This window comes from Salmo salar, chromosome 13, assembly GCF_965601325.2.
Source record: "Salmo salar chromosome 13, fSalSal1, whole genome shotgun sequence".
Taxonomy (NCBI): domain Eukaryota; kingdom Metazoa; phylum Chordata; class Actinopteri; order Salmoniformes; family Salmonidae; genus Salmo; species Salmo salar.
This window is the reverse complement of record NC_138303.1, coordinates 44,807,111-44,826,146: the sequence shown is the minus strand read 5'-3', so window position 1 is coordinate 44,826,146 and position 19,036 is coordinate 44,807,111. Positions and strand designations below refer to the sequence as shown.

At 46.8% G+C, this 19,036-nt stretch overlaps 1 protein-coding gene across 3 annotated transcripts in view; it reads left to right on the top strand.

Annotated features, from left to right (window-relative positions):
• Positions 1-1,142: 1,142 nt before the first annotated feature.
• The window catches only part of l1cama (L1 cell adhesion molecule, paralog a), a 79,806-nt gene continuing 61,912 nt past the window's right edge, over positions 1,143-19,036 (top strand). For 2 of the 3 annotated variants that reach the window (XM_082960121.1, XM_082960120.1), the window contains exon 1: positions 1,143-1,416. The gene's annotated coding sequence lies outside the window, so the exon portion shown is untranslated. Of the gene's footprint in view, positions 1,417-17,454; positions 17,522-19,036 lie in introns of all 3 variants that reach the window. The other variant, XM_082960122.1, reaches the window with a different exon arrangement.

The following is a 19,036-nucleotide window of genomic DNA, read 5'->3' as shown; positions in this document are numbered from 1 at the left end:
TAACATTTTTTTTAAATTATGGCATTTCCCAGCTCCACCCCTCAGCCACACTTCCCAGTCACAGATCACAGACAACACATTTTTCTCCACACATAGAATTACGTTACATAACACAACAACGTTGTCTGACACTGACTACGTTTCCTTTTGATTGCTTTATCAACAGAAGAGGGTCATTTGGCTGTCCCATTAAAGCACCTGCATAGGGCTATTAGACAGAGCATGGTGAGGAAGAGAGACAGAGAGGGGTCTTTCCTGATTACATCTAGAGCCATACGTCCAGTAGGAAGAAGAGAAGTATTCTGTTTATCAGTGAAATGAGCAGAGATAAGAGAGACATTATCCATATTGATCTGTCTGAGCTAGACTTCCTACACGCTGTAGAATGATTCTCCTGAACCAGGAGTTTGCAATAGATGCCTTTTTAGTAGCGACAGAAACCAGAATCCATTAGACGTTATTAATATAAAGGGTAATTTGGCTGTCCCTTTAAAGCACCTGTATAGGCCTATTAGACAGAGCATGGTGAAGAAGCGAGACAGAGAGAGAGAGAGAGAGAGAGAGAGATGCAGGATGCGTCCAAAATGGCACACAATTCCCTATGTAGTGCACTACTTTTGACCAGGGCCATATGGGTGTGTCAGTCTGCAATTAGGGAGCGTATCCTACAGACACAGTATGCGTCTCAAATGGTACCCTATTCCGTATGGGTTATGGCCAAAAGTAGGGCACTTTGTAGGAAATAGTATACCATTTTAGACGTGAGCAGGGAATGAGATGTAGAGCAGAGTGGGTAGGGCCATAGGCTATAACCACTATGCTAATAAGTGTATTGTTATGCCTGCTAGAGCTGATCTGCATGGCTGCATATAGGAAAAGGAGAGAGAGCTGCTATCTGGCAGCAGAGCAGATTGGCAGGCTGCTGGAACCTGGCAAGACTAATCCAGCTGGAAAGACTGCATGCATAAGGCCAGCAGCGGAGAAGAGAAGGGAGGAGAGGATGGATGTAGGGAGGAGGAGGGGTACACCGAGGGAATGGAAAGAGGAAGGGAGGGAACGATGGGGGGAAGAAGACAATAAAGGAATGGTCAGAATCCAACAAGAGTGAGCGAATAGAGCGAGGCAGGAGAAGAAGAGGGAGGGATGAGGGGAGAGGCAGAGCAGAAGAAGGGTGATGTCACCTCACCTCTAGCAGGCAGCCAATGAGCGCGAGGGAGGCAGGGAGAGCGGCTGAGCGAGAGGGAGAGAGGGTGTGTTTTTGAATCACTGCAGCATCAGAACAGAGAGAGGAGAGGGCACAATCAATTTGATAGAGAAGAAGAAAAGGAAGAACTAGGAAGAAAAAAGGGAGGACAAGGAGTTGCCAGAGGAAAAGAAGGATCAACATCCCCGAGGCCATCGTTTAAACCTGTGGAGGTAAGAGAAGAACACAGCCGTTAACAATACAAGATGAGAGAGGGGTTAATTAGAACACTGGCTGGGTGGAGGAGAGGTGGCCGGATGATATCTTCATCACACCTTGGTCACATCTGCAATTACAATCACAGCTTTACAAGATGGTAGCCTTACTAGCCTGTCTGAGGTGGCTGTGGAGAGATGAATTTGAGTCAGATTTCTGGAAGAGTAATGTCATGTGTTGTTGTGACTATATTAGTAGTGTCTGGAGGGCAATATTAGTGGTGATGTCATTGGATAAAACTATCAAAGTATTAATATTTCAAGATTTCTGTTGAGATTATTGTTCAAATGGGCAAATGTGCTTATCATAATTTCTCTCAATGCTGAAGTAGAAGTGGTTGTAGGTTTTGTACTGTAGTATCTCCTTTTATAGTTGACTTTTAATGAATTGGAAAATTATGATGTGTAATTGACAAAATGAAAGTGTAGAGAAGGAGACATCTCGTTGAATAGTTTGAATGGATGTTATAGGGAAAGAGTATTATTGCATGTCATTAGTACCTTTTGCTGGGTACAACACTCAGATAGCATGTAGCATGCAACAGGGTCTGGCTCAGGTATTAAAATGGAATGCAATGCTGCTGTGGAGCCTCGTTGGAGGAAATCATATTATCGTCGGATGCTTCGATAATCTGCGTAAATCTAGATTTTATTTTACATTTGGATGATTGTGTGAAACGATACAAATTCAAAATAAGTGATTGCACGTTTTTTATTATTTTACATTGAAAATGAGTGTGGGTTATTTTGCTCACTTAGCAATTTTCAAAAATATGTAACGTAAACATTTGATTTCTTCAAAATTCTATGTTTCAGTATTTGCTATGTGAGGCATTTTAGCAGTTATTTTCACTTGTGTCCTGCACTTTTGACAGTGCATACCTCTACACATTTATTCTAATGAATTAGTATTTTTAGCAATTTTCCAGTCAACCCTGCTGTTTTTGGCTTCGATCATTCTCTACCTTGCTACTTTGGCCATATTTTCCCACTATCCCCCCCACTGTTGTCCTCCCCTCCCCCAGCCTCTCCTATATCTCACTGGTTTGATGGTGTTAAGCATGGCTGTGATTGCGTTGTGCTGTAATGGTATTTTCCCTCGTCTGGTAGCATGCTGGTCCCAGATCTGTGTGTGTTCATATGGGAGTTATACAGCACTAACACATCTGGGACCAGTCTAGTTCATGGCATGACAATGACCATAAGAGTTGGCTACACAGAACAAATAGATCTGGGACCGGGCTAGTGGTTGGGAGGATGGAGGTCTAATCCGTGGCGGGTAGCTCTCCTGATCTAGGATCCGTTTTTCACTTCCATAAATAATATCATATTGACAGGAAGGACCTGATCAATCGGCACTCCTACTTTGTGAATACAGGCTCTCCTGTCCTGGCTGTCTTACTGCAGAGACTCTCTCTCTCTCTCCTCTCTCTCTCCTCTCTCTCTCCTCTCTCTCTCTCTCTCTCCTCTCCCTCGCTCTCTTTCTCTGGGAAGAGGATGTTATCTGGGGTGGAGCTCCTCTGGGGAGCTCCTGTATCCTTCCCTTTTGCTACCTTCAACTAACTACAGTACTGTCTGATGGGACAGAGAGGGAGGGAGGGGAAGGAGAGAGGAGAGAGAGAGAGAGAGAGAGAGACATTGAAAAGGAAAATATGGGTGTGGCAGTCGGGCATCTCTCCCCATACAACAGACTGTACAGGTGTGCCCGTGAACGGATGCAAACATCTGGCGATGTGCCAAACATGGCAACCAGCTCTCACATCTCCATTAGGCAGATGAGACGGCATAGAACACATAACAGGCAGTCTATACTAAATGCTGTGTCTTCTTAAGTCTCCTGGGGTGTGAGCGCTGTCATGTCGTGTGAGAGAAAACACTCCCTCTCTCTGCCTTCACTCTCTTCCCCCTCTCCTCCTCTCTCCCCCTCCATCTCGCCTCTCTCTCTCCCCTTCTTCCCCCTCTTTCGTTCTCCCCTCTCTCTCTCTCTCTCCACCCTCCTCCCTCTCCTCCCTCGCGCCATGCCTCAGTAACCTCCAGCTCGTCCCAGATGAGATGAGGACAGTACTGGGGACACTGCTCGGCGGCTGACAATGACTTGTTACCATCGGGACAGCACACAATATGGATCAAGATATAGGCAGGGAGGTGTGTGTGTGTGTGTGTGTGTGTGTGTGTGTGTGTGTGTGTGTGTGTGCGTGTGCTCTGAGGCTAAATGCCCAGGAGACTACTCCATGCTCCTGCAGCCACTGGTTGTATTATCAAACTGTTTAATGCAATAGTCAGTGTATTGCTACTGCTGGCAGTTTGGCACTCCTAGACCTAGCTGCTGTAACAACCACGCACGCACGCACGCACGCACGCACACACACACACACACACACGCACACACAGACTGCTGTATAGTACAGTGTATGATTAACCTGGGCTAGCTATACCGGAGCAGAATGTAATCTCCTTCTCTCTGATGCCAGCCAGGATTTAATTGAGCTGTTCTAACAGAGGGATGGATGGATAGAGTGATTTAAGAGAGGGCAGGGAGACATAGAGGTAAGGGGGAGGGAGGAACGGGGGAGAGCGAGAGAAAGAGAGAGGTAAGAGAGAGGTGGTGATGGATGAAGCGAGGGAGGGAGGGATTGTCTGACAAGAGAGAGAAAAGAGAGCGAGAAGGAGGGATCAACAGGAGGAGAGAGAAAGGGGACAAGGTCACAAGGAGGATTGGCTGTAAAGATGGCAGCAAGGAAAAAATAGGAAAAAAAGGGATAGAGAGAGGGATAGAAAAACAGATGATATGCACAATGACGTATAGATGAATATGTTAGAGAACTAGAGAGGCGAGTCCCGGGGAGCATCGTTTGTTCACGTTATTGCCTTGTTTACATGTATTTCTGTGCACTATTCCGTTTTTTTGTAATGACAGTGGTGTTGGCCATATTCATGATACTGAACCATGCTCTTCTCTCGTTAAACCGGAGAGATGTCATTGTGTTAGGGAAGGTGGGCTGTGTGCTCGCAATCTGCCAAGCAGGAGAGCTCACTGGGGAGAGCAGTGTTATTTATGCTAGCTATTGAAGTGCAATGTTGTGCAGCGTTAGTGTTATCCTAGCTAATTTAGATTCTCCACACTGGTGTTTTTACGCTAGCTAAATGCTCTACAGTTTTGCGCTAGCTAGATGCTCCAAAGGCACCTGTTATTTTGCCTCAGGCCCTACTGCCAGTCACTGCAGCCACCCAAATACACGACTACACACATCAGCTGCCCCAAATACACGACTACACACATCAGCTGCCCCAAATACACGACTACACACATGAGCTGCCCCAAATACACGACTACACACATCAGCTGACCCAAATACACGACTACACACATCAGCTGCCCCAAATACACGACTACACACATCAGCTGCCCCAAATACACGACTACACACATCAGCTGCCCCAAATACACGACTACACACATGAGCTGCCCCAAATACACGACTACACACATGAGCTGCCCCAAATACACGACTACACACATGAGCTGCCCCAAATACACGACTACACACATCAGCTGCCCCAAATACACGACTACACACATGAGCTGCCCCAAATACACGACTACACACATGAGCTGCCCCAAATACACGACTACACACATCAGCTGCCCCAAATACACAACTACACACATGAGCTGCCCCAAATACACGACTACACACATCAGCTGCCCCAAATACACGACTACACACATCAGCTGCCCCAAATACACGGCTACACACATCAGCTGCCCCAAATACACGACTACACACATCAGCTGCCCCAAATACACGACTACACACATGAGCTGCCCCAAATACACGGCTACACACATCAGCTGCCCCAAATACACGACTACACACATCAGCTGCCCCAAATACACGACTACACACATCAGCTGCCCCAAATACACGGCTACACACATCAGCTGCCCCGAATACACGGCTACACATATCAGCTGCCCCGAATACACGACTACACACATGAGCTGCCCCAAATACACGACTACACACATCAGCTGCCCCAAATACACGACTACACACATCAGCTGCCCCAAATACACGGCTACACACATGAGCTGCCCCAAATACACGGCTACACACATCAGCTGCCCCAAATACACGACTACACACATGAGCTGCCCCAAATACACGACTACACACATCAGCTGCCCCAAATACACGACTACACACATGAGCTGCCCCAAATACACGACTACACACATCAGCTGCCCCAAATACACAACTACACACATGAGCTGCCCCAAATACACAACTACACACATGAGCTGCCCCAAATACACGACTAGACACATCAGCTCCACCTGCCTTGAATAACGGGTCGCCACTGCTCAAAGTCTTTACCCGCTGTTTTCCAAAGGAATACAACATTAAAGATACAACACGGGTTAAGAGATGAAAAGAGATCTCAAGGTAAGGTGTAAATAAAGACTGCATCCCAAATGCTACCCTATTCCTATTTAGTGCAACACTTTTGACCAGGGCCCATGAAGAAAAGTGGGCCATTTGTGGCGAAGTCATTTCTGTTTCATATTTTAGCTTCTCTGTTAATTGTACAGCTTTTTTCTTAGTCTTTTAGTGTATTCCCCACTGGGACTTACAGGTGTAAACTATGCACAGACAGGTTCACTCTTAGTGAGTCTGGTCCTCTGTGTTTGTCGTTTTAGCACACTGCTGAGCTAAAGAGCAGCTGCTGTAAGGGTTGATGGTTGACGTGATGGTTTCTCCCTGGTTGCCCTGTGGTGTGTGTGTCTGTGTGATGAAGGAAGCCTGTTTGATTTAGATTCTGCAGATGGAGCTAGACTAACTGACAGGGTGTGTGTCAAGTGGGGGATCAGGCAGACGTGTCGGGGTGGAGTCTAGAATATGTTACTATGATTTAAGGAGTGAAGGGTCAGGAAAGGAGTGATTGAAAGGCAGGGGACATGATTACGAAACCTACTGGGAGGGAAGGGGAAGGGAGGGAGAGAGAGAAGAGGAGAAGGGAGGGAAGGGGAAGGGAGGGAGAGAGAGAAGAGGAGAAGGGAGGGAAGGGGAAGGGAGGGAGAGAGGGAGGGAGAAGGGGGGAAGGGGAGGGAGAGAGGGAGGGAAGGGAGGGAGGGAGAGAGGGAGGGAAGGGGAAGGGAGGGAGAGAGAGAAGAGGAGAAGGGAGGGAGAGAGAGAAGAAGAGAAGGGAGGGAAGGGGAAGGGAGGGAGAGAGAGAAGAGGAGAAGGGAGGGAAGGTGGAAGGGAGGGAGAGAGAGAAGAAGAGAAGGGAGAGAAGAGGAGAAGGGAGGGAAGGGGAAGGGAGGGAGAGAGAAGAGGAGAAGGGAGGGAGAGAGAGAAGAAGAGAAGGGAGGGAAGGGGAAGGGAGGGAGAGAGAGAAGAGGAGAAGGGAGGGAAGGTGGAAGGGAGGGAGAGAGAGAAGAAGAGAAGGGAGGGAAGGTGGAAGGGAGGGAGAGAGAGAAGAAGAGAAGGGAGGGAAGGGGAAGGGAGGGAGAGAGAGAAGAGGAGAAGGGAGGGAAGGGGAAGGGAGGGAGAGAGAGAAGAGGAGAAGGGAGGGAAGGGGAAGGGAGGGAGAGAGAGAAGAGGAGAAGGGAGGGAAGGGGAAGGGAGGGAGAGAGAGAAGAAGAGAAGGGAGGGAAGGTGGAAGGGAGGGAGAGAGAGAAGAAGAGAAGGAAGGGGAAGGGAGGGAGAGAGAGAAGAGGAGAAGGGAGGGAAGGGAGGGAGAGAGAGAAGAGGAGAAGGGAGGGAAGGGGAAGGGAGGGAGAGAGAGAAGAGGAGAAGGGAGGGAAGGGGAAGGGAGGGAAGGGGAAGGGAGGGAGAGAGAGAAGAGGAGAAGGGAGGGAAGGGGAAGGGAGGGAGAGAGAGAAGAGGAGAAGGGAGGGAAGGGGAAGGGAGGGAGAGAGAGAAGAGGAGAAGGGAGGGAAAAGGACGCCTGAATCTATAGAGAGAGAGAGAAGTGGGGCATTTTATAATGAAATAGAATAGCACACTATAGATACTTTATTGAGAAATGGAAATAATAATGCATGAATATATAATAATGGACAAAAAAGAGAGAGGAAAGATTAGCGTTATTTGAAAGATAATGGGTGGTTTTAAGAAGGGGAGAGATCTGGGGCTGTTGTCAACATCAGTTTAGTTCCCAGTGATGAAACAAGACAGCGTAGATTGTAGGTCTGGGTTTAGACAAGTACTCTATGAAGCACTACTACTACCTCTACCACTACTACCACTACTGTCTCTACTACTACCACCTCTACTACTACCACTACTGCCTCTACTACTACCACTACTACCTCTACCACTACCACTACTGCCTCTACTACTACCACTATCTACTACTACCACTACTGCCTCTACTACTACCACTACTGCCTCTACTACTACCACTACTACTACCACTACTGCCTCTACTACTACCACTACTGCCTCTACTACTACCACTACCACTACTACCACTACTGCCTCTACTACTACCACTACTGCCTCTACTACTACCTCTACTGCTACCACTACCACTACTACCTCTACTACTACCACTACCCCCTCTACTACTACTACCACTACTGCCTCTACTACTACTACCACTACTGCCCCATACTACCACTACTGCCTCTACTACTACCACTACTGCCTCTACTATTACTACCTCTGCTACTACTACTACTACTATTACTACCACTACTATTACTACTGCCACTACTACAGCTACTGCCACTACTACTATTACCACTACTACTGCCACTACTACTACTACCACTACTGCCTCTACTATTACTACCTCTACTGCCACTACTATTACTACTACCTCTACTGTCACTACTACCACTACTACCACTACTACCTCTACTGCCACTACTACCTCTACTGCCAAGACTACTACCTCTACTACCTCTACTGCCACTACTACTACTACCACTACTGCCAATTCTACCTCTACTACAACACCACCACCAAACGCCAGTCATCACTTACCAACCCTGTTCTCTATCCTTACACATCTAGAGGAGACCTGCCAAATTTGGAATCCATTCCCCTTTTTACCGGCTTTTCTCACCTCCCTCCTTCCATATCTTTCTCCCTTCGTTTCTGCGCAAAGTGTGGTTTCATATGTCATGTCTGGATTCATGCATAGTCGGGTAGCAACCAAACCAAAGCCTTCCACTCCAGGCCTTAATCATAATAATGTCTACTTGAGATTATTATTAGACATTACAGAAATGCTGACACAAAGGCCAATAAAATGAACCCAATTATACAATTGAACCATAGGCTAGGTCCCAAATGGCACCCTATTCCCTGTTTAGTGCACTACTTTTGACCAGAGCCCATAGGGTAGGACCTTGCTCAAAAGTAGTGCACTAAATTGGGAATAGGGTGCCATCTGGAAAACTGATTTTAGAGATGGGGTTCAAGATTAACACTGCTGGCAAATATGGAGATTTTATGGAATTCATTTGAGTGGATTACTTTATTAAATCTCTGTCAGTGGCACCCCTTTCGCTCGCATGTGTCCGTGTGTGTGTGTGTGTGTGTGTTTGTGTGTGTGTGAAAGAGGGTAATAACCCTTGAAAAACACAGGAAATGCACCTGTTTAATCATTCAACAGGAACCTCATCAAGTGTTATGACTACTAAATTGAAGTCATAAGAGAAATGAATGCCTAGTATGCCTTACCTCAAACAATCAAGTCATTTACAGAGCACAGTGGGTGTCAATGAGAGAGCCTCGTGTTCGATTAAAGCTGGGAAATGCACGAATCCTGTATTTATTCTACCAAATGATATCGTTAGGTCCTTCTCAGCTACAGACCCAGACGGAGACAGAGAAAGCACAAACCAGATGTATTCACCCAACTGGATGCTTCAGCTGAATAGCATAGTGAACAGTCACACACTTCTTTAAATACAGCGTATGGAGCAAATGAGGGGCCGGATGACTGTCTGGCTCTGTTCTTCCTACTGCATTCTGTTATTCTCACTCCGCTCCCCAACTTTGACGTTGAAGACAACCTCCTCGCTTCCCACAGAAACGAGACTGTTGGACGGTACCTAAACCATGACCCAGAGAGATTCTATCCTATTCTGCAGAACCCGTTCCAACTCCAGACAGATGGCTCCTATCCAACCCTTCTAGGATCATACTAGAAGTCAGAGTCTCCTTCTGTAATTGACAATTGCATATACAGCACCTTCAGAAAGTATTCAATACCCTCGACTTATTCCACGTTTTGTTGTGTTACAGCCTGAATTCAAAACTGATTACATTGATTGTTTTCCTGACCCATCTCCACACAATACCCCATAATGACAAAGTCAAAACATGTTTTTAGACATTTTGCAAATGTATTGAAAACGTTATACAGAAACATCTCATCTCATTGTTAGAATCACCTTTTGGCAGTGATTACAGCTGTGAACCTTTCTGGGTAAGTCTCTAAGGGCTTTGCACAACTGGATTGTACAATATTTGCACATTCTTTTTTAAATTCTTCAAGCCATGTCGAGTTGGTTATTGATCTAGAGGCGAAAGAAACGCACACCTGTTTAGGCGAGGTGCTGGCTAGCGGAGTAGAACACCTGTTTAGGAGAGGTGCTGGCTAGCGGAGTAGAACACCTGTTTAGGCGAGGTGCTGGCTAGCGGAGTAGAACACCTGTTTAGGCGAGGTGCTGGCTAGCGGAGTAGAACACCTGTTTATGAGAGGTGCTGGCTAGCGGAGTAGAACACCTGTTTAGGAGAGGTGCTGGCTAGCGGAGTAGAACACCTGTTTAGGAGAGGTGCTGGCTAGCGGAGTAGAACACCTGTTTAGGCGAGGTGCTGGCTAGCGGAGTAGAACACCTGTTTAGGAGAGGTGCTGGCTAGCGGAGTAGAACACCTGTTTAGGAGAGGTGCTGGCTAGCGGAGTAGAACACCTGTTTAGGAGAGGTGCTGGCTAGCGGAGTAGAACACCTGTTTAGGCGAGGTGCTGGCTAGCGGAGTAGAACACCTGTTTAGGCGAGGTGCTGGCTAGCGGAGTAGAACACCTGTTTAGGCGAGGTGCTGGCTAGCGGAGTAGAACACCTGTTTAGGCGAGGTGCTGGCTAGCGGAGTAGAACACCTGTTTAGGAGAGGTGCTGGCTAGCGGAGTAGAACACCTGTTTAGGAGAGGTGCTGGCTAGCGGAGTAGAACACCTGTTTAGGAGAGGTGCTGGCTAGCGGAGTAGAACACCTGTTTAGGAGAGGTGCTGGCTAGCGGAGTAGAACACCTGTTTAGGAGAGGTGCTGGCTAGCGGAGTAGAACACCTGTTTATGAGAGGTGCTGGCTAGCGGAGTAGAACACCTGTTTAGGAGAGGTGCTGGCTAGCGGAGTAGAACACTTGAAAAATGAATGGAGAGCTGCACACTAGGAGCTCAGATGCAATAATTTTACCTAATAACCAACGTTTCGACAAACAAGCTGTCTTAATCAGGGTAAGTTGGTTATTGCTCATTGCTAGACAGACATTTTCATGTCTTTGCATAAATTTTCAATCCTATTTAATTCAAATCTGTAACTAGGCCACTCGGGAACATTTCAATGTCATCTTGGTAAGCATCCCCAGTGTATATTTGGACTTGTGTTTTAGGTTATTGTCTTGCTGAAAGGAGAATTTATCTCCCAGTGTCACGTTCTTGAAAATGATCGGACCAAGGCGTGAGTATAGTTCCACATATTTATTTAAGTGAAACTAACAAAACAAAATAACAAAACTTACAAAGACCGTGAGGACGTAGTGCCCAAACACACTAACAATCAATCAATATCCCACAAAACACAGGTGGGGAAATAACTACCTTAATATGATCCCCAATCAGAGGCAACGATAAACAGCTGCCTCTAATTGGGAACCATATTAGCACCAACATAGAAATAAACATACTAGATCACCCCCTAGTCACCCCCTGACCCACTACACCATAGAGAACCAAGGGCTCTCTATGGTCAGGACGTGACACCCAGTGTCTGTTGGAAAGCAGACTGAACCAGATTTTCCTCTAGGATTTTGCCTGTGCTTAGCTCTATTCCATTTATTTTTTATCTAAAAAACTCCCCAGTCCTTGCCGATGACAAGCATACCCAGAACATGATGCAGCCACCAAAATGCTTGAAAATATGAAGAGTGGTACTCAGTGATGTGTTGTGTTGGATTTGCCCCAAACACAACACTTAACACTGTATTCAGGACATAAAGTTCACTTCTTTAACACATTTTTTGAAGTTTTACTTTAGTGCCTTATTGCAAACAGGATGCATGTGTTTGAATATTTGTATTCTGTACAGGCTTTCTTCTTTTCACTCTGTCAATTAGGTTAGAATTGTGGAGTAACTACAATGTTGTTGATCTATCCTCAGTTCTGTGCTTCACTGCTCACTGCTTGACTGTGGGATCCTACAGATCATTGTATGTGTGAGGCACAGAGATGAAGCATAATTCCACTATGACATTATTGTGTGTGTGTGTGTGTGTGTGTGTGTGTGAGGCCAGTGACACAATCTCAATTTAATCCGTTTTAAATTCATGTTGAAACACAGCAAATTGTGGAAAAAGACAAGGCTTTCGGAAGGCACTGTACATACACACACAAGCTCAAACCAACCCATAACAAGATTATAATTGGAATCTCCCATAAACATAGAGTTCCTGTAACCTTAGAAAAGGAAATGGTTTCAGAACAAAAAGAGGAAAACAAGAAACAGACAGAATGCGTAACGGAGAGAGAAAACCACAGAGATAAGAGAGGAGATGGAAGAAGAGAAGTGGAGACGAGAAAGATAAAAAGAGGGGAGAAGTGAAGAGAAACTGTCTTCCCCCGTCTGCCCTTCTCTCTGTCTTTCTGAGACCCTGACCCTTCATCCCTCTCTCTCTTGCTCTGTCACTCCGAGAAAATTATGTCTTTGTCTATGAGTCATCGTAAGAATTCCCCTCTTCCTATCCTCAACCTCCCATCCCTTTCACCACATGCCACTCCAATCAAAGAGGCTTTATGGGCACATCTCTGACTAAAATTAGGCTGAATCGCCCCTCTGTCCTGGACAGTCTGCACTGTGGGTGGATGAAGAGGTCTGTTAACTGTAGAGGAAGTGTGTGTCTGTGTTTGTGCATGCGTGTGTAAGCATGTGAGAGAGTGTGTGTGTGTGTGTGTGTGTCACATTGTCAAAGTAAAGAAGTTTTAGAAGTGTGTGTGTGTGTGTGTGTGTGTGAGTGTATGGGTCTCATGACTACATGCCAGTACGTAATAAATGACTTCCGTCCTATTGGTATTTACACAACTCCTCAATCCTCCACTGTGTCTGTCTGACGCCAACACATCTTGTACTCTATACAAGTATACTGTACTATGCATAATACTGACTACCAGAATATATTACTACTGCTGCTGGCAGGCAGGCAGAGATGAAGGATGTCCCTATTGTCATGTCGATGATTCAAGTGATGTGAAGAAGGGAAGTGTATAAGCATTTTGCTGACGCTTTTGCTGATGTAAAATAGGGCTTTATCAATGAATGTGTTTGATTGTACAGTAGTGGGTTGTAAAAGTTTCAGTGGCAGAGCTGTTCTAGGATCAGGTACCCCCTCGTATTCATTATAATCTAAAATACAAAACTGATCCCAGATCTGTGGGTTGTGCTGAGGCTCTGGGAGACAAGTTAGGGGACTTGGCTGTCTGGAGCTCACTGGGAGATTGGAACAGTGTAATTTATGGAACATGACTGCTTGGCATTGAATGACTGACCTATCAAATGACTGACACAAATGATTCTCGTTCAAAGGATCATTGAATGCCACGGTGTCGAATCATCATGAATTTCAATTGAAGTTAAGTAGCTTGTCGTCTCTTGTTTTATTGAACCTACTGGAGTCTCACGTTGCCAGACTTTCTCGTCTCACATTCCATTGAACCTAAAAGTAGGAACAAGTGGAATGGATATAGCTCACATTCTCATTGAATTAGAAAATGTAACTCCATAAATAAGCGCGTAACGTCCAGTCTTGTGATTGTAGTACACACAGTACACCCTAGCGTCTCTGTCTGTATCCTATGACTACAGGAGGAGGGTAAGAGGGCCACTTTGCTCCTGTCAGTGTGTGTGTGTGAGAGCCATAATATGTTCCTTCCAAGTGTCTGTCTGTGTGCATGTCAGCCATGATATATTCATTAGGCTTGGATTAGGTGGCGGAGGAGGGGATCAGTTGTATAGTGTGCATAATCCCTATACGCGGGTGCTAATTTAATCTCACCTACTGTGCCAGTCCCATTATACCAGCCACCCAGGAGGAGACAGAGGGGGACGGGGGGCGGAGATATATATATACATATATGAGATAATGATGAAAGAGAGAGAGAGCGAGAGAGAGAGAGAGCGAGACAGAGAATGGCAACCTCGGCATCTATTCTATTTGACAGTACTGTTAAAAATTCCATGTTGATAAAACGCTCTTACATCTATCCCACCCACCCCCGAATACTGCACGGGGGGGTAGCGCACAGGGGGGGTAGCGCACGACGAGACGAAAGAGAGGGGAGCAGAGGGGGAGAGAATGACAACAGTCATGCCTGTTCTATTTGACGTTGAAACGTTTCCTGTTGATACAACAGGTCGTACAGTTTTTCTTTGTTTTGTGACTGAAAGGCTGCTCGTGCATTCTGGTGCTTGTCCTACTGTCTTTTGAGTTGAGAGAGAGAGAGGAGAGGAGATGGAGAGCGAGGGTGGAGTAGAGGTGGAGATGGAAAGCTTGCAGGAAGTTAGTCAGTCAGCCTCTTCAGCTGTCATTCTGGAGACGGAGACAGAGACAGTTGAATATATTTTGCGTCCATTACAGTTCGACATGCGTGGTACTACGGTGGTTCATTTCTAATGCTATAGGGAGTGGCTGCTGGTGTACGCTGGGCCGTGTCGGACCACCCACCTTAACTATGAACAACTATCCTATCCTACCTCCACTTCCCTTTACAACCACTGGAAAAGTGTGTGTGTGTGTAACTCCATCCTAGGTCTAGAGCATCCCAAGTGCAGTTTATGTAATACACTCCAACATGCCATGTTCACCGCAATATAGACATACATTATCCAGTTAATTATAGCATGCCAACTGAGCACATTGAGCACTGTGCATTACGTCTATAACATGCCAGGCAAGTGCACTGCATTTGAATTTATGTAATACACTCTAACAGAGATAATTTATATTGCTTCTCTCTCGTCTTCTCCTGCTTCATTTACTGTACAGTAAATGCCAGAGTGAATGAGGTCAGATAGCTACCATACAGTACCTCAGGCTGCACTGCTACCTGGGGTCAGCGGGGTTGTGTGTGTGGTGTGTGTGTGTGTGTGTGTGTGTGTGTGTGTGTGTGTGTGTGTGCATTGCAGAGCCTTCAGACTGAAGGATGAGAGCGAGTTCAATTGGGCGTGTAGAAGTAAGAAACAGTGCTGAAGCTGAAATAATGAGGCAGTGTGTATCCTCCTATGAAGCTGTGTGTGGGTGTGTGTGTCCCGTACCCTTGCCACCACTGCTGTGTGTGTAGTCACCTATTAAACTGTCTGTTTATATCAACATCAAACTTCATCATGCAGCGGGAAGGAACGATAACTGGACTTCATATTTGTGTGCAAACTTTTGGCTAAGAAGTAACTCTTGTTTGACAAACGTTACGAGGAAGCAAGGAGCTGGGGTAATGCCTGGATGATGCCGTCTCACTTAAGTGGAGCGACAGAGTCTAGATTTGTAGTCCACTCACTCACTCCTGAACTGTAGCAAGGTGAAAAGTTAACTGTATACTGGAGGGAATGCAGTGAGAGGAGAGGAGAGGAGAGGAGAGGAGAGGAGAGGAGAGGAGAGGAGAGGAGAGGAGAGGAGAGGAGAGGAGAGGAGAGGAGAGGAGAGGAGAGGAGAGGAGAGGAGAAGAAGGCAGAGGAGAGGAAAGCAAGAAGAGGGAGGAGAGGAGATGGAGAGGAGATGGAGGGAACAAGAACTGTAGGAAGACATTGAAAGGCATGGATACAGGGAACTGGGGAAACTGTAGGGGGTCTGGGAACGTTTTCATTTCAGAGGAGAGGACAGTGGAGGAGGGCAGGGGAGAGGAAGCCAATGAGACTAAAATTCAGGAGCAGATGGGAGATGATGAGGGAGAGGAGGGGTAGACAAAGCCATCAGAGGAGGAGAGAATAGACAGAGGCCCCAGCCAATACTAACGAGCCTAATGAGGTAATTACAGAGTTAAGTAACCGGGTGACCCCCAGGCTACAGGGCTGCCGGGGTTATGGAGAGGGGAGACAGGGGGAGGAGTGTTAACTACAGGGCTGGGGGTGGGTTTACAGGCGGTGGGGGTGAGGAGGGGAAGACAGGGGGAGAGGAGTCACTGTGTTAATTAACTCAGCCATGGCTGGGGTGGGGCAAGGAGTGGGAGAGGAGGGTGGAGGAGAGGAACTAAAGAACGGAAACTCCATTACCCAGTAACCTTTTAGCAGTGTGGACTGGGTTATTAGGAAGTGATCCGCTCAGGGCCTGACAAAACAGAGGAGAGAGAGAGTGGAAAGTGCGTGGGCTGGAGATGGGGAGACAATGTGGTGGCTGGTGGGATACAGAGAGGGAGGGAGAGCGGGGGAAGAGATGGGGAGTCGATGTGGTGGGATATGCAGAGAAAAGAAGAGGGGGAGAGAGAACACAAAGCAGACAGGTGGGAGTCGAGGGAGAGAGATGCCTGCAGCGATGGAAATGTCACAGAGCACAGAGAGGCAGAGCAGAAGGCTGAGACACACCTGGCATCTAAACACACAGACACAGCTCCTAATGCTACCCAGCTCACCTGCTTCCGTTCTGGCTGTATACACAATTACACTATGACACTAATTACTGAGCAACAGAAACACAGCACAGCACTAGGAGATAAGACAACATACTGTAGTGACTCAACTAATGATACATCAATATTTCCCTTTTCTTTGCATGTGTCTGTCTGTCTGTCTGTCTGTCCTCCCTCCCTCCCTCCCTCCCTCCCTCCCTCCCTCCCTCGCTAAGAGACAGTGTGACCGTGTGTTTTCTTTATGGACAGTGTGAATGGTGTCTTTATCAGCCTGTGGTGCACTAGACAACAAGCGGCAGGTAGCCTAGCAGTTAAGAGCGTTGGTCCAGTAACCAAAGGGTCGCAAGTTCAAATCCCAAGCTGACTAGGTGAAAAATCTGGCGACCTGCACTTCAAGGGAAACTCCATCCAAAAACGATCTTTTGGTATTTGTTTCATTAGTCCATTGTTGATATAGCCCCAGTTTATTTTGCCATGTCAGCAATCAAGTTTTCAAGATATGTAACTTTCAAAATACAGACATCTGGCCTGTATGATGCAAAACGCAGCATCAGATGATGCAAAACTTGATTTCTGACATGCAATACATTTTGGGACTATATCAACAATGGACTAATGAAACAAGTACCAAAAAGATGACCACTGGGTGGAGTTTTCCTTTCGTGGTGGAAAAGTAGTCAATAATTTTTATTGTCGTAATGCCTGGAGACAGTTTTTCTGTTAGCTTTTTCTTGACTATAAACCTGAACAGGAAATATCTCTGGCTGATTGGGTATAACTAGCCCTAGTCGTGATCAGGAAGAAATCCTGTCCCTATTCCACTGCCCCTTGTTATTGACATTGTGATGACTGGACACATGTTAGCTGTCTCCTGGCAGTGCTTGCTGACCCCTTCTCCTGTACTCTACTCCTCCTAACCAGCATGGTTAACATGGTTAGAGCTACATTACAGCTAATCAGGACATATTCAATTGAGTTAGCAGCCATTACAGAGTGCTTTTATGGTGGTGTACGCTTTCTACCCATCTGCCCTTTCACCCTGGTGTGTGTGTGTGTGTGTGGTGTGTGTGTGTGTGTGTGTGTGTGTGTGTGTGTGTGTGTGTGTGTGTGTGTGTGTGTGTGTGTGTGTGTGTGTGTGTGTATGAATGAACAGTGTCAGACCTTGTCGGCAGAACTCCTCATCTCAGGCTCATCAACTAGTCTTCTAGCCTCAGCGAAAGGTCAGTATCGATTCTTTCTCTCGTTCTTTCTCTTTTTCTTCTCTCGCTCTGTCCTCTCTCTCTCTCGCTCGGTCCTCTCTCTCACTCTGTCCTCTTTCGCTCTCTCTCTGTCTCTCTCTGTCGCCTCTCTCTCTGTCCTCTCTCTGTCGCCTCTCTCTCTGTCCTCTCTCTCTGTCGCCTCTCTCTCTGTCCTCTCTCTCTCGCTTGGTCCTCTCTCTCACTCTGTCCTCTTTCGCTCTGTCCTCTCCATGTCCTCTCTCTCTCTCTCTCTCTCTGTCGCCTCTCTCTCTGTCGCCTCTCTCTCTGTCCTCTCTCTGTCGTCTCTCTCTCTGTCCTCTCTCTCTGTCGTCTCTTTCTCTATCCTCTCTCTCTGTCGTCTCTCTCTCTGTCCTTTCTCTCTCTGTCCTCTCTCTCTCTGTCCGCTCTCTCTCTCTTTGTCCTCTCTCTGTCCTCTCTCTCTGTCCTCTCTCTCTCTCTGTCCTCTCTCTCTGTCCGCTCTCTCTCTCTTTGTCCTCTCTCTCTCTGTCCTCTCTCTCTCTCTGTCCGGCGTGATTCTGAGAGAGAGAGGCAACGAGGGTAGGAGGGATAGAGAGACTAGCCCAGGCAGCCACACACCGCACACTGAAAATGATAAGAGTGAGCCTGAAATCCCTACTCTGCTTATTCACTGTATACACATGGGACAGGCTAAAGATACTCTCTAGATCCCTTCACTGTCTGTCTAAAGTAAAAAAAGACACACACACAAGCGCACACACAGGACAACTAGAATTGCAGACAGATGGACATGGTGGAACAGGTTTTGTCTGTTGATTCCGTTTTCCGCCTTTCACTCGCTGCTCTACTGACTGGCTTTATTGAAATAGGTGTGAGTGAAGCGAAATGTCACGTCCTTGATCCTCACAACAACAGTGACGTGAGCTGTAGCTAATGTTGTGGTGGAGGTGAACAGAGGGGGGATTTGAACACACACGGACAGGGATTTGCCCGCCGCCCTCCCTGGACCAAGGCAGTGCTGCTGTGTGAAGATAACACAGTGTCTTTGGGGGGCCCAGTCTAAGGCTGCGTTCCAAATGGCCCCCTATTCACTACTTTTGACCAGAGATTATCACTATGAAGGGAATAGGGGGCCACTTGGGACTCGGTCTAACACTGTGGAAAGGACAAGACTGCTTCGCCTCAAATAGACTCCCCTCAGCGGTCTCTACTGTTAATGATTGAATTTGCTGCGGCGCTCATCACTTACTGTGGTTGATGACGAGAACGATAACAGATATTATGGGAGTTATAGGCTGAAGCTGAGGTTGTGTTGACACACACACGGGCGCATGCATAGATATACACACTTCCGCACGCATGTATGAGGCCACCTACGAAGCAACCTCAGCACCTCGGTGTTGAGGTGAAAAGTGTTGAGTGTTGATTCCAGTGGGGTCAACACCAGTGGGATTGAAATTGACGCCGCCTGCAGTGAGTAGATGAAGAGTCATTTGAATCACAGGGGAATCAGCACCG